The 17,333-nt window shown below is 36.8% G+C and overlaps 1 pseudogene across 1 annotated transcript in view; it reads right to left on the bottom strand.

Moving 5' to 3' along the window:
* Nucleotides 1-772: 772 nt before the first annotated feature.
* LOC143224024 (macoilin-1-like) overlaps nt 773-17,333 on the bottom strand; it is a 30,353-nt pseudogene continuing 13,792 nt past the window's right edge. The window contains exons 3-6 of the transcript XR_013013190.1: nt 16,627-16,806; nt 5,532-5,655; nt 2,158-2,331; nt 773-1,337 (exon numbers count right to left, since the gene is read on the bottom strand). The product of XR_013013190.1 is annotated as a macoilin-1-like (transcript). The remainder of the gene's footprint in view (nt 1,338-2,157; nt 2,332-5,531; nt 5,656-16,626; nt 16,807-17,333) is intronic.

Genomic DNA, 17,333 nt, shown 5'->3' with positions numbered 1-17,333 from the left:
TGAAAAGGAAATGCTAATTGAAGAAACAGTAGCAAACAGATACACAAAATTCAGGAAACCATAATCTGTTTCAACTCCTTCAAAAATATCTAATATGAAACATTACTTTCTCTACCAGAAACATACAGATTAAAATCTGCAAAGTGCAACTGTAATGACTTCATTCACTGAAAACCATAACAAGTCGCTATAACTTATTTGAACAGAAAAAAACAACCAAAAGCTATTCAGTGTTCAGCTATACAAGCTCTGTTTTAGTATTCTTAATCTGAAGAACAGAAGGAAAAGGTTAATGCCAGTAATACTGTTACCCAAACCTGTTTCATTATACAAAATAAATTGTATGAAAAACCTTTATAATTGTTGTGCAGGATACTAAAATAACTTAAATTAATAAAAAGATTGAAACTAAACAAACAATATTGGATTTAATGTATTATTATCCACAAATTTTAATCGTTTCTTTCTGCAAAACCTCACACTGATGTATATTAATTTACTACTGTGTTTTATGTATTTGTTAATGTAATGTTAATCACAAAAATATTTAAATATTAACTTAAAATACTATCAACAATACAAGTTTCTTCTTTGAATAGCTATTAATATGAGGCTTCAAACAAAGTACTGAAAACGTATTCCACATATAATGAAACACTATTTTGTTTGTAATGTTACCAATGTACTACTTTTTTAGGTTACAGATTTAAATGAAATAATGCCTTAAAAGAATCATTGTTATTATTACTCAATATTTTTAAACATAAATAATGCTCTCTTTTTTAAAAAGAACTATGTAAAAGGTTGGTGGATAACAAAAAGAAATTTTGATAGTACACATTTCTTAACAACTCTTACCAGAACAGTCAATGATGCAGTATGTGGCCTGAATTTTTTCTTTTACATAAATGCTTTTGTTGTGTGCAACAATCACTAGAACCCATTTCTTATCAGCAACAATTAAATCTGCTTTTAAAGTAAATTGTTACTGCTAAATAGCCAAAAGCAAAAAAAAATTATATCTGAAAATATTGGCTTCCTCTTATATTGGCTCAAAAAGAAAGAAATAGGAAAAGAAGTTTTCCTGAAAGCACTGCTAACTGTTTACATTTCCGAGGAACCAATGTTTGGGGTATAAATGGAAGCATTAGGGTCAAGTGAGGATGTGGTGCCTTTATCCTCTGACATGAACTTGGGAGAGTACAGCATGGAGGAGGACACCATATCTGATTCCAGACTAACTACTGCGTAAGTCGAAGTTGGTGGCATAACAGCCATCACCTCAGCCACTTTGGACTTTAACTCTTCTATCTCTTTCTCCTTCTGGGTGAGCAATGCTGAAATTGTTAATAATATGTCCAGAGATAAGATATTAAACATCTTCCATCCATCATAATTTTACTATTGTGTTTTAGAAGTATTGATGTTTTCTTCTATTTCATTAGCATTAATGTTTAAAATAATTTCAAATGATTTTTTACACCTGTGAAGATTATTTGACGTTGTTGTCAATGTATGAGCTTATGAAAAACCAAAATCTCCTAATCTCATCAAACAGTATATTACATCACAAGGATCAACTTATGGTTTTAGTTTCCTTTTGGTTTATGACTAAGTACATCTAGTCAATTGTTTCTACAAGATTGGTTTCATGAAGTTAGAAGTTAGTTTTTAGTTCTGATCTATATAGATAATTATATACAATTTTATATTATTTTAGTATGATACTTCAATCACATACAAAAAAATTATTTTTGAAAACTATCAGAGCATGTCATACAACTAGAATTTAATTGCAGTAAGAAAAATTCAAATTAAACATTTTATGCAAGAGTAAATTATGTTTGTTTTATCATCCAGAAAAATTACCTAAAAATATTCCAAAATACATCTGAAACAAACAAATTTTATTACCTATATCCCTCTTTATGTTATTAACATTCTCAAAACATAAAACTGTGTAACATCACATAGTTAATCATGTATGTGTGTTTGTATATCACACTTATTTGTAGTTCTTTTCTTTCAATATAAAACTACATGCAATTAGTGATAGAATAAAGGAAAAGACAGTGTTATTTACTAAAACACATTAATATTTGCCACTATGGGACCAGCAAAATTATCAACCAATGTGCTCAATCATGGGTAACTTACACTGAGTGATCTCCACCTGTCGTTTTGCTTCTCCCAATGCACAAAAAAGATCTAGCTTTATACGGGTCTCTGCACTCAGACTGTTCTCAAGGTGTGTATTTTGTCCTGCATCGCGGACAGAGCTGACATTAAAACTTCAGTATCATTTTGATTGTCTTTGTACTGTCGTAGAGACTGAAAAAGAGAAATGGTAAGTTACTTTTGCACAAGAAATCTATACTTAATTTACTATGTTTTCAGTCAATACTTCTCCACGTGTTCTCGCTAAGAGCATCACTAATTATAAACATCATGGCTAAGATGTCAGGTTTATATGAAAATTCTGATATAATGTATTATCAACAGCTAGAAATATATTAATCTATCTATAATAACAAAATGAAAAGCTTTATTCTGCATGGAGGAAAAAATACAATTACTGCTTAAGTGTGATTTTACACTTCTGTTATAATCTGTAACATTTAAATCATAAACTGCCTGGCTACTTTATTAGGACCTCTGCTTAGTAACAGATCACCCTTTAGCATGTCATAAACTTCAGGAAGCTTCAAAACGAGTTTTGTAGGATACAAAGAGAAAAGATGTTCACAGAAGAGCTATGCCCAACATGTTGTTCAAGTTCATCCTAAAGATGGTCAAATAGGTTGGTGTTCATATGATTGAGCTTTCTAAGAAAGATGACAATCCACTATTATGTTTGGTGAACCACTTTTGAACAATAGTAGCCTAGTGAATTTCTGCATTTTATCATCTTGCAGAATCCTTTATCCATCTCCATTAGGGTAGAAATGCAGCATTGGGAAGTGACAGCATCTGCACCAGCTATCAAGTACACTCTAAAGTTTTTAACCAATCTATAGAAATTAAAATACCTAACCAGCTACAATAACATTCCCCACCCCACTACACATCCTACAGAAGTATGCACTACTGCAGTCAAACAAACAGCATCAGGGACTTACAAGGATTTCTCCATACTTTTACTGCCCAAGATATGTAGTTTGAGACTAGTTACTGGTTGTTGTATTGTGTAATGTTCTTCATACATCTCAATAGATAATAATCAATTCCTACCTATTTTTGAAGTTAGTCAGTCAGTCAAGTGGGATAGTTTAAGGTCTCCTTCACTTTACAAATCTATTAAATCACTTCTCTTCCCTCTGTATCATCAGTGATTTACACTCACAATTTTTGTTACTAGTACTTGTATGCACTTTAAACTGTCAGTGTTTATAGACTAACAACAGATTACTTTAAACAATCAGTTACAGAAACAATCTTTGTTGATACCACTCCTTCAAGAAGGCTACCCACAAGCTTTATTAAGAAAATACCATGTTTATCACATTTGTAAAAAGAATACAAAATATTTAAAGGTTTTACAGGGGTACAGAAATAATTTACTTGAAAATCTGAACCATAAATGGTCATTTATAGAATTGTCAGTCTGTATTTTTCATGTTTAAAAGTGAAAAAGCCATCCACCCCTTTGGTTTTGAATATATACTCAGGAAGGGACATCCAACAAATACTTAAGGATGACTAGATAACACTTATTCACACTAGTTGGTTTTATTTTCAGTTGAACAATGAATGTTGTCATGACAAACCCACACATCTCCTAATTTTGTGATCCTTGAAAACTGAACTTCTCGAATAAAGTAGATCTGACATAATGGATTTAAACTACCAAAATATAATGAACCATAATGTTAATAAAAACAAGCTTTGACCTCTGCTGAAATAGAACAGCTAAACCACACTTATTGCTCAGTAACAATGGAAAAAAAAATGTTAAAATAATTGTTCACTGTCAAACAATGAAACAAGATGGCCTATAGCCAAATAACACAGAGACTTGGTCAGATGAATCTTCATTTGTATTAAGGACAAAAGTGGTCACTCCCTCCCCTCCCCTCAAAAAGTAAAATTGTTTGTAGCAACTTGTGAAGTTCAAAGTTTCATTTTTTCTACTTAAAGAAACCCATTGTACCTACTATAATAATCATTTTGATAACCAGTCACATCTTTACTCTTACATACTATCTTGATAATTTGTCTTCTAATTTGTTGGGTGGGCATATTCTTTCTACTTTTTTTTTGGAAAATCTGTCTTTCCAAATGCATGTGTGTAGCAATAAAAAACTCAGAACATATTTACTTCAGACTATGGTAATCCCATGTTTGAAGATCTTTTACAGTGCAACTTGATGGTGGACATTAAAATGTCTCATTTTCATTTATAAAAGAATAATTGACCTAAATAATCAAACAAGTGAATCACCACATAAATTGAAGTGAGTAATGAAATATACCACAGTTAAACAGCATGGTTTGTGTTTTGAGTTTAAAAAAAACAGAGAAAGAGGATATAGCCCAATCTTCCCTGACTCAAACAACCACCTGATACATGATATGATGAGACATGTATACACATAGAACATACAAACTCAACAAGCAGATATGATTGCTTATCATAAATATAGTCGTCATCTCTAATAGTTTGACCTTGGTGTGACCTTGACAATTAGTGTAACTCGTGATTAGAAACAGATTCATTCTGCAGTAATTGAAGTTTAATGATGAACAATAGAAGAATGGCAACAAAACACATTTATCTCTTGATCATTTTGGAATGTACATATTTCATCTTCAACAAACAAATATACACATCCCAAAATGTTCAAGAATTTAATGTTAACTACCATACAAACACACGTCAAATACTTGTTGCTGCTATCACCTTATTTTTCATAATTAAACTTTTTTGTTTATTCTTCATCAAAGCTTACAAGTTGTCCAAGTATTTTGTTTATTAAGTTTCTGTAAACTGAAATTAGGAACAGTAAAACAATCTGGACAGTGGTTTGTAGTTAAATCCAAAATTTTATTAAGAAAAAAAATGCATTTCCAAAGTAAAGTTATAAATTTTTTACACTTTAAAAGATAAACACTTCAAGAGCTTATATAGCGACTTTAAATTACCCCATACTGTCATACAAAAGTTTAACTCAATAGTTACACATATTTAATCATTTGCTTATATTTCTTACCACCAGCTCAGTTGAGGTTCCTCCCAGTACTTTAAGTATTGTTAAAAGTGTAACCAAAGGTTTGATATTCCATGTAGAAAACATTATGTACTACAAATATTTCTCTGAAATTTAGTCCACAAAACAAACTTTGAAATAAAAATTTTAAATGTTTTATTCGTGCTAACTTTAGCGCATGCAAGTCTCATAAGGAAACAAAGTGTGATCAAATCATTGCCAAATAACACTTTAAAACCAATTTCAGTTCCACTAAGTTATAAACTTGGTTACAAAATAAAGTATTCAACTTATAGTACAGACAAATAGAAAGTAGAAACTTACCTGTACCTCTCTTTCTATTTGCCGCAACTGGTCTTCTCTGACTTTTACTTCACGACGCAGTTGTTTAACATCATTTTCTAAATCCCTCCGTCGATTTTTACAATTTTCTGTACAGTCAGTTCTACTGTAGATAGAAATCATTTATATTTATCACTGACATACGAGGAAAGTGTCAGTTCTTAAATATTACACTTTCCCATAAAATATACTTTCAGATACAGTACAGGTGTACACTTCCGAGTTTTTACTTTTTTTTTACAAAATTTTCAAATTCTGAAAGAAATGTCACCTTAACATTACAAATTACACATCTGGCTAAGATATTCATATTCTCTTGCACACATGACTTGGTAAATTTTTCCACTACTGTTAACTTGATGTGGAAAACATTTTAAATTAGATAAATTACAACTACATACTATCTGACATGTCTCCTTCACCTCATCTTCAGTTTAACCCTCACAATCAAACTCTTGTGTATTAAATTCTGGTAAAGAAGATGCTAGTTACTCCTATATGATATCATTGATTCAACACAAAAATATATTTTTAAGAAGCTTTAGTTAAGAGTACACAGAAATGACACCAAAACAAAAAAAAACCATTCAAGTGGTACCCTCTATGACAAAAAATACCTATGGGATATATATGGTTCAGCACATTTAACCCAGTAACATTGATAGAATATTACAAACTCCACAAACAGAATGACTGCTTATTGTAAATTATATTACCTACATCAATTAAACAGTCTGAGCTTGTTTTAACCTTGACCTTTAGTGTATTTTCTTCATCTATGCTTAATCAAAATTTATAAGTTGTCCTTTTTTTTTAATCTGTTTTTATGTATTATGTACAGCCAGTATGAATAAATTCTGAACTTAGCATCTTCAAAGAAATGTGATGAAAATCAATTATCCATCCCAATAATCTGAATTGCTTGAACTTGCATATTTAATATTTGTTTAAATTTAATAGAAATTCTAAAGAACTAATCCTCTAATATTGTTCTATGTTGTGAAAAATATTTCAAGTGCTCTTCAGATTGGTATTTTTGGAATAAGTGGGTAACGTTGAACACTACTATTTAACTGAGTCAAGATATAAAACAAATACCAATGTTTATTAGTTGTTTCTACTGCTTAAACTTCCATTGAAGTAAAGTTCAATTAAGCACAACTGACAGGTGAAAAACATTACATTTAATTTTTGTATGTTTTTTTTATTATTATTAATGTATATGGTAATTTTGCTGTACATGTTACAGAATGAGCAACTTACTGATGACTTGTATGAGAATAGATATATTTCAAAGGGAATATGATGCTTCCTAAATGAGGTAATTGCCAGAAAAAATGCAATGAGACAGTCTGACTGTAATACAAACTAACTTCAATGAAGGTTTCACAAGTCTTGATGAAAAGAGAAAACAATTACCATGAATAAAGAACAGAAATAAAGTGGAAAATTAAGCAATAATATTGGTTTTAAAAAACTGCTTGAATATATGCACAGATATCATAAGTCTATTGTCTTCAAAATTTCCAGTACTAAACATTTAAAATGGGTTTTTGACAATATAAATTGTAATTTGTGTGTCTAAAATTTTGTCTTTATCTAAACATAAAAATAAACCCAAATATTCATATACAATTTTATGCCAATTTTATACTGGTTTGTGTATTAATGGTAAAGGATTCTACTACCAAGAGCATTATGACCACAAACACAGTACAAGTAACTTAACATTACTGCATCAGAATTCAAATAATTTCTACCAACGTGTAACAAAACCACTCACTTAGCTGCTGCCACCAATACAGCACGAGTAACTTAACATGATCTTGTCAGAATTCAAAACATTTCTACCAACGTGTAACAAAACCACTCACTTAGCTGCTGCCACCAACACAGCATGAGTAACTTAACATGATCTTGTCAGAATTCAAAACATTTCTACCAACGTGTAACAAAACCACTCACTTAGCTGCTGCCACCAATACAGCATGAGTAACTTAACATGATCTTGTCAGAATTCAAAACATTTCTACCAACGTGTAACAAAACCACACACTTAGCTGCTGCCACCAACACAGCACGAGTAACTTAACATGATCTTGTCAGAATTCAAAACATTTCTACCAACGTGTAACAAAACCACTCACTTAGCTGCTGCCACCAATACAGCACGAGTAACTTAACATTACTGCATCAGAATTCAAAACATTTCTACCAACGTATAACAAAACCACTCACTTAGCTGCTGCCACCAATACAGCACGAGTAACTTAACATTACTGCATCAGAATTCAAAACATTTCTACCAACATGTCACAAAACCACTCACTTAGCTGCTGCCACCAATACAGCACGAGTAACTTAACATGATCTTGTCAGAATTCAAAACATTTCTACCAACGTTGTAACAAAACCACTCACTTAGCTGCTGCCACCAATACAGCACGAGTAACTTAACATTACTGCATCAGAATTCAAAACATTTCTACCAACATGTCACAAAACCACTCACTTAGCTGCTGCCACCAATACAGCACGAGTAACTTAACATGATCTTGTCAGAATTCAAAACATTTCTACCAACGTGTTACAAAACCACTCACTTAGCTGCTGCCACCAACACAGCACGAGTAACTTAACATGATCTTGTCAGAATTCAAAACATTTCTACCAACGTAACAAAACCACTCACTTAGCTGCTGCCACCAACACAGCATGAGTAACTTAACATGATCTTGTCAGAATTCAAAACATTTCTATCAGCGTTAACAAAACCACTCACTTGGCTGCTGCCACCAATACAGCGCGGGGTAACAACATGATCTTGTCAGAATTCAAAACATTTCTACCAACGTGTAACAAAACCACTCACTTAGCTGCTGCCACCAACACAGCATGAGTAACTTAACATGATCTTGTCAGAATTCAAAACATTTCTACCAACGTGTAACAAAACCACTCACTTAGCTGCTGCCACCAATACAGCACGAGTAACTTAACATGATCTTGTCAGAATTCAAAACATTTCTACCAGCGGTAACAAAACCACTCACTTAGCTGCTGCCACCAATACAGCACGTAGTAACTTAACATGATCTTGTCAGAATTCAAAACATTTCTACCAGCGTGTAACAAAACCACTCACTTGGCTGCTGCCACCAATACAGCACGCAGTAACTTAACATGATCTTGTCAGAATTCAAAACATTTCTACCAAGCGTGTAACAAAAAACCACTCACTTGGCTGCTGCCACCAATACAGCATGAGTAACTTAACATGATCTTGTCAGAATTCAAAACATTTCTATCAACGTAACAAAACCACTCACTTAGCTGCTGCCACCAGCACAGCACGCGGTAACTTAACATGATCTTGTCAGAATTCAAAACATTTCTACCAACGTGTCACAAAACCACTCACTTGGCTGCTGCCACCAGCACAGCATGAGTAACTTAACATGATCTTGTCAGAATTCAAAACATTTCTACCAACGTGTAACAAAACCACTCACTTAGCTGCTGCCACCAACACAGCATGAGTAACTTAACATTACTGCATCAGAATTCAAATAATTTCTACCAGCGTGTAACAAAACCACTCACTTGGCTGCTGCCACCAATACAGCACGCAGGTAACTTAACATGATCTTGTCAGAATTCAAAACATCTCTACCAGCGTGTAACAAAGGCCACTCCTTGGCTGCTGCCACCAGCACAGCATGGGTAACTTAACATGATCTTGTCAGAATTCAAAACATTTCTACCAGCGTTGTAACAAAACCACTCACTTGGCTGCTGCCACCAATACAGCACGAGTAACTTAACATGATCTTGTCAGAATTCAAATAATTTCTACCAGCGTGTAACAAAACCACTCACTTGGCTGCTGCCACCAATACAGCACGAGTAACTTAACATGATCTTGTCAGAATTCAAAACATTTCTACCAGCGTGTAACAAAACCACTCCTTGGCTGCTGCCACCAGCACAGCATGAGTAACAACATGATCTTGTCAGGATTCAAAACATTTCTACCAGCGTGTAACAAAACCACTCCTTGGCTGCTGCCACCAATACAGCATGAGTAACAACATGATCTTGTCAGGATTCAAAACATTTCTACCAGCGTGTAACAAAACCACACACTTGGCTGCTGCCACCAGCACAGCGCGGTAACTTAACATGATCTTGTCAGGATTCAAAACATTTCTACCAGCGTTAACAAAACCACTCCTTGGCTGCTGCCGCCAGTACAGCGCGGTGGCTTAACATTACTGCGTCAGGTTCAAAACATTTCTGCCAGCGTGTAACAAGACCACTCCTTGGCTGCTGCCACCAATACAGCCGCGGTGGCTTAACATTACTGCATCAGGATTCAAAACATTTCTACCAACGTGTCACAAAACCACTCACTTGGCTGCTGCCACCAGTACAGCGCGGTGGCAACATGATCTTGTCAGATTCAAAACATTTCTACCAGCGTGTAAACAAAACCACTCACTTGGCTGCTGCCACCAGTACAGCGCGGTAACTTAACATTACTGCATCAGGATTCAAAACATTTCTACCAACATGTCACAAAACCACTCACTTGGCTGCTGCCGCCAGTACAGCCGCAGTGGCTTAACATGATCTTGTCAGGATTCAAAACATTTCTACCAGCGTGTTACAAAACCACTCACTTGGCTGCTGCCACCAGCACAGCACGGTAACTTAACATGATCTTGTCAGAGATTCAAAACATTTCTACCAGCGCGTGTAACAAAACCACTCACTTGGCTGCTGCCACCAGCACAGCATGAGTAACAACATGATCTTGTCAGATTCAAAACATTTCTATCAGCGTTGTAACAAAAAACCACTCACTTGGCTGCTGCCACCAACACAGCATGGGTAACAACATGATCTTGTCAGGAATTCAAAACATTTCTACCAGCGTTAACAAAACCACTCACTTGGCTGCTGCCACCAATACAGCGCAGTAACTTAACATGATCTTGTCAGATTCAAAACATTTCTACCAGCGTGTAACAAAACCACTCACTTGGCTGCTGCCGCCAATACAGCGCAGTAACTTAACATGATCTTGTCAGATTCAAAACATTTCTACCAGCGTGTAACAAAACCACTCACTTGGCTGCTGCCACCAATACAGCGCGAGTAACTTAACATGATCTTGTCAGGATTCAAAACATTTCTACCAGCGTGTAACAAAACCACTCACTTGGCTGCTGCCACCAGTACAGCATGTAACAACATGATCTTGTCAGGATTCAAAACATTTCTATCAGCGTTAACAAAACCACTCCTTGGCTGCTGCCGCCAATACAGCCGCGGTAACTTAACATGATCTTGTCAGAATTCAAAACATTTCTACCAGCGTTGTAACAAAACCACTCACTTGGCTGCTGCCACCAGTACAGCATGGTAACTTAACATGATCTTGTCAGAATTCAAAACATTTCTATCAGCGTTGTAACAAAACCACTCCTTGGCTGCTGCCACCAGCACAGCACGAGTAACTTAACATGATCTTGTCAGGATTCAAAACATTTCTACCAACATGTCACAAAACCACTCCTTGGCTGCTGCCACCAGCACAGCATGGGTAACAACATGATCTTGTCAGGATTCAAAACATTTCTACCAGCGTGTAACAAAACCACTCACTTGGCTGCTGCCACCAGCACAGCATGAGGTAACTTAACATTACTGCATCAGATTCAAATAATTTCTACCAGCGTTAACAAAACCACTCACTTGGCTGCTGCCACCAGTACAGCCGCAGTAACTTAACATGATCTTGTCAGATTCAAAACATCTCTACCAGCGTGTAACAAAACCACTCACTTGGCTGCTGCCACCAGCACAGCATGAGTAACTTAACATGATCTTGTCAGGATTCAAACATTTCTACCAGCGTTAACAAAACCACTCCTTGGCTGCTGCCACCAGTACAGCCGCGGTAACTTAACATGATCTTGTCAGAATTCAAAACATTTCTACCAGCGTGTAACAAAACCACTCCTTGGCTGCTGCCACCAGCACAGCATGGGTAACAACATGATCTTGTCAGAATTCAAAACATTTCTACCAGCGTGTAACAAAACCACTCACTTGGCTGCTGCCACCAATACAGCCGCAGTAACAACATGATCTTGTCAGAATTCAAAACATTTCTACCAGCGTTGTAACAAAACCACTCACTTGGCTGCTGCCACCAGCACAGCATGGGTAACTTAACATGATCTTGTCAGAATTCAAAACATTTCTACCAGCGTTAACAAAACCACTCACTTAGCTGCTGCCACCAGCACAGCGCAGTAACTTAACATGATCTTGTCAGAATTCAAAACATTTCTACCAGCGTAACAAAAACCACTCACTTGGCTGCTGCCACCAGTACAGCGCGGTAACTTAACATGATCTTGTCAGAATTCAAAACATTTCTACCAGCGTTAACAAAACCACTCACTTGGCTGCTGCCACCAATACAGCCGCAGTAACTTAACATGATCTTGTCAGAATTCAAAACATTTCTACCAACGTGTAACAAAACCACTCACTTAGCTGCTGCCACCAATACAGCACGAGTAACTTAACATGATCTTGTCAGAATTCAAAACATTTCTACCAGCGTTAACAAAACCACTCACTTGGCTGCTGCCACCAATACAGCACGCGGTAACTTAACATGATCTTGTCAGAATTCAAAACATTTCTACCAGCGTGTAACAAAACCACTCACTTAGCTGCTGCCACCAATACAGCATGAGTAACTTAACATGATCTTGTCAGAATTCAAAACATTTCTATCAGCGTAACAAAACCACTCACTTGGCTGCTGCCACCAGCACAGCACGCAGTAACAACATGATCTTGTCAGAATTCAAAACATTTCTACCAACGTGTCACAAAACCACTCCTTAGCTGCTGCCACCAGCACAGCATGGTAACAACATGATCTTGTCAGATTCAAAACATTTCTACCAGCGTTAACAAAACCACTCCTTGGCTGCTGCCACCAACACAGCATGAGTAACTTAACATTACTGCATCAGAATTCAAATAATTTCTACCAGCGTGTAACAAAGACCACTCACTTGGCTGCTGCCACCAATACAGCGCGGTAACTTAACATGATCTTGTCAGGATTCAAAACATTTCTACCAGCGCGTTAACAAAACCACTCACTTGGCTGCTGCCACCAGCACAGCATGAGTAACTTAACATGATCTTGTCAGAATTCAAAACATTTCTACCAGCGTGTAACAAAACCACTCACTTGGCTGCTGCCGCCAATACAGCACGCGGTAACAACATGATCTTGTCAGAATTCAAAACATTTCTACCAGCGTTAACAAAACCACTCACTTGGCTGCTGCCACCAGCACAGCATGAGTAACTTAACATGATCTTGTCAGAATTCAAAACATTTCTACCAGCGTGTAACAAAACCACTCACTTAGCTGCTGCCACCAACACAGCGCGGTAACTTAACATGATCTTGTCAGAATTCAAAACATTTCTACCAGCGTAACAAAACCACTCACTTGGCTGCTGCCACCAGTACAGCGCGGTAACAACATGATCTTGTCAGAATTCAAAACATTTCTACCAGCGTGTAACAAAGACCACTCACTTGGCTGCTGCCACCAGCACAGCGCAGTAACTTAACATGATCTTGTCAGGATTCAAAACATTTCTACCAGCGTTAACAAAACCACTCCTTGGCTGCTGCCACCAGCACAGCATGGGTAACTTAACATGATCTTGTCAGGATTCAAAACATTTCTACCAGCGTGTAACAAAACCACTCACTTGGCTGCTGCCACCAATACAGCACGAGTAACTTAACATGATCTTGTCAGAATTCAAAACATTTCTACCAGCGTGTAACAAAACCACTCACTTGGCTGCTGCCACCAATACAGCGCAGTAACTTAACATGATCTTGTCAGAATTCAAAACATTTCTACCAGCGTTAACAAAACCACACACACTTAGCTGCTGCCACCAGCACAGCATGAGTAACTTAACATGATCTTGTCAGAATTCAAAACATTTCTACCAGCGTAACAAAACCACTCACTTAGCTGCTGCCACCAACACAGCAAGAGTAACTTAACGTGATCTTGTCAGGAATTCAAAACATTTCTACCAACGTGTAACAAAACCACTCACTTGGCTGCTGCCACCAGCACAGCATGAGTAACTTAACATGATCTTGTCAGAATTCAAAACATTTCTACCAACGTGTAACAAAACCACTCACTTGGCTGCTGCCACCAGCACAGCCGAGTAACTTAACATGATCTTGTCAGAATTCAAAACATTTCTATCAGCGTGTAACAAAACCACTCACTTAGCTGCTGCCACCAATACAGCATGAGTAACTTAACATGATCTTGTCAGAATTCAAAACATTTCTACCAGCGTGTCACAAAACCACTCACTTAGCTGCTGCCACCAACACAGCATCAGTAACTTAACATGATCTTGTCAGAATTCAAAACATTTCTACCAGCGTGTAACAAAACCACTCACTTAGCTGCTGCCACCAGCACAGCATGAGTAACTTAACATGATCTTGTCAGAATTCAAAACATTTCTACCAACGTGTAACAAAACCACTCCTTAGCTGCTGCCACCAACACAGCAGGAGTAACTTAACATGATCTTGTCAGAATTCAAAACATTTCTATCAGCGGTAACAAAACCACTCCTTAGCTGCTGCCACCAACACAGCATGAGTAACTTAACATGATCTTGTCAGAATTCAAAACATTTCTACCAGCGTGTAACAAAACCACTCACTTAGCTGCTGCCACCAGCACAGCATGAGTAACTTAACATGATCTTGTCAGAATTCAAAACATTTCTACCAATGTGTAACAAAACCACTCACTTAGCTGCTGCCACCAATACAGCATGAGTAACTTAACATGATCTTGTCAGAATTCAAAACATTTCTACCAACGTGTAACAAAACCACTCACTTGGCTGCTGCCACCAACACAGCACGAGTAACTTAACATGATCTTGTCAGAATTCAAAACATTTCTACCAGCGTTAACAAAACCACTCACTTGGCTGCTGCCACCAGCACAGCACGAGTAACTTAACATGATCTTGTCAGAATTCAAAACATTTCTACCAGCGTGTAACAAAACCACTCACTTGGCTGCTGCCACCAGCACAGCACGAGTAACTTAACATGATCTTGTCAGAATTCAAAACATTTCTACCAACGTAACAAAACCACTCCTTGGCTGCTGCCACCAGCACAGCCGCGGTAACTTAACATGATCTTGTCAGAATTCAAAACATTTCTACCAAGCGGTAACAAAACCACTCACTTAGCTGCTGCCACCAACACAGCATGAGTAACTTAACATGATCTTGTCAGAATTCAAAACATTTCTACCAGCGTAACAAAACCACTCACTTGGCTGCTGCCACCAACACAGCGTGAGTAACTTAACATGATCTTGTCAGAATTCAAAACATTTCTACCAACGTAACAAAACCACTCACTTAGCTGCTGCCACCAACACAGCATGAGTAACTTAACATGATCTTGTCAGAATTCAAAACATTTCTACCAGCGTGTAACAAAACCACTCACTTGGCTGCTGCCACCAACACAGCGCAGTAACAACATGATCTTGTCAGAATTCAAAACATTTCTACCAACGTGTAACAAAACCACTCACTTAGCTGCTGCCACCAGCACAGCACGCAGTAACTTAACATGATCTTGTCAGAATTCAAAACATTTCTACCAGCGTGTAACAAAACCACTCACTTGGCTGCTGCCACCAACACAGCACGAGTAACTTAACATGATCTTGTCAGAATTCAAAACATTTCTACCAGCGTGTAACAAAACCACTCACTTAGCTGCTGCCACCAGCACAGCATGAGTAACTTAACATGATCTTGTCAGAATTCAAAACATTTCTACCAGCGCGGTAACAAAACCACTCCTTAGCTGCTGCCACCAACACAGCACGAGTAACTTAACATGATCTTGTCAGAATTCAAAACATTTCTACCAGCGTGTAACAAAACCACTCACTTGGCTGCTGCCACCAACACAGCATGAGTAACTTAACATGATCTTGTCAGAATTCAAAACATTTCTACCAACGTAACAAAACCACACACTTAGCTGCTGCCACCAACACAGCATGAGTAACTTAACATGATCTTGTCAGAATTCAAAACATTTCTACCAGCGTGTAACAAAACCACTCACTTAGCTGCTGCCACCAATACAGCCACGAGTAACTTAACATGATCTTGTCAGAATTCAAAACATTTCTACCAGCGTAACAAAACCACTCACTTAGCTGCTGCCACCAACACAGCATGAGTAACTTAACATGATCTTGTCAGAATTCAAAACATTTCTACCAACGTGTAACAAAACCACTCACTTAGCTGCTGCCACCAATACAGCACGAGTAACTTAACATGATCTTGTCAGAATTCAAAACATTTCTACCAACGTGTAACAAAACCACTCACTTAGCTGCTGCCACCAACACAGCACGAGTAACTTAACATGATCTTGTCAGAATTCAAAACATTTCTACCAATGTGTAACAAAACCACTCACTTCGCTGCTGCCACCAACACAGCATGAGTAACTTAACATGATCTTGTCAGAATTCAAAACATTTCTACCAACGTGTAACAAAACCACTCACTTAGCTGCTGCCACCAACACAGCATGAGTAACTTAACATGATCTTGTCAGAATTCAAAACATTTCTACCAATGTAACAAAACCACTCACTTCGCTGCTGCCACCAACACAGCATGAGTAACTTAACATGATCTTGTCAGAATTCAAAACATTTCTACCAACGTGTAACAAAACCACTCACTTAGCTGCTGCCACCAACACAGCATGAGTAACTTAACATGATCTTGTCAGAATTCAAAACATTTCTACCAACGTGTAACAAAACCACTCACTTAGCTGCTGCCACCAACACAGCATGAGTAACTTAACATGATCTTGTCAGAATTCAAAACATTTCTACCAATGTGTAACAAAACCACTCACTTCGCTGCTGCCACCAATACAGCACGAGCTGCTGCTGCTTCTTCAGCTTTCTTAGCCTTGCGTTCCGAGGAAAGAGTTGATTCAATAGAATTACGAAGCTTTCACTCTTCTTGTAAACGTTTCTCCAGTTGGCTTATTAGTTGTTTGTCTTGCTGTCTGGCTGTTACTAAGTTATGAAGTCTATTAAAAAAGTAATTTCACATTTTAAACCATCAAAAACACAAGAAAAATTAACTAATTTAGAACATGCTCAAACACCAATTCCTTTTACTATAAGATTTTTTTTATTTAGATATAAAAAGGCAACTTTCAAACTGAATTAATACCAAACCAATTCTCTATTTTCAGCTTTTATAAAATAAGTAATGCAAAACTTTAAACACTTTCACCCTCTTTTACTTCTTTATAATGACAATATAAAACATAAGTGCACACCTTTTATTGCTGGCATTAATTATACTAACAACTCTTATTACTATGAAATTCACACACTTTCACTGTAAAGTACAAACATAACTTTCAGTTATAATAAAGTATACACATTACTGTCACTATTAGTATCAAATAACCACACACAACGTTTGCTATTCCTATAAAATATACACACGTAACATACTGTTATTATAAAATATGCACATGTAACTTACTGTTATAATAAAATATGCACATGTAACTTACTGTTATAATAAAATATACACATATAACTT

The sequence above is a fragment of the Tachypleus tridentatus genome, chromosome 8, assembly GCF_004210375.1.
Source record: "Tachypleus tridentatus isolate NWPU-2018 chromosome 8, ASM421037v1, whole genome shotgun sequence".
Taxonomy (NCBI): domain Eukaryota; kingdom Metazoa; phylum Arthropoda; class Merostomata; order Xiphosura; family Limulidae; genus Tachypleus; species Tachypleus tridentatus.
This window is presented reverse-complemented; position numbering and strand designations above follow the sequence as displayed.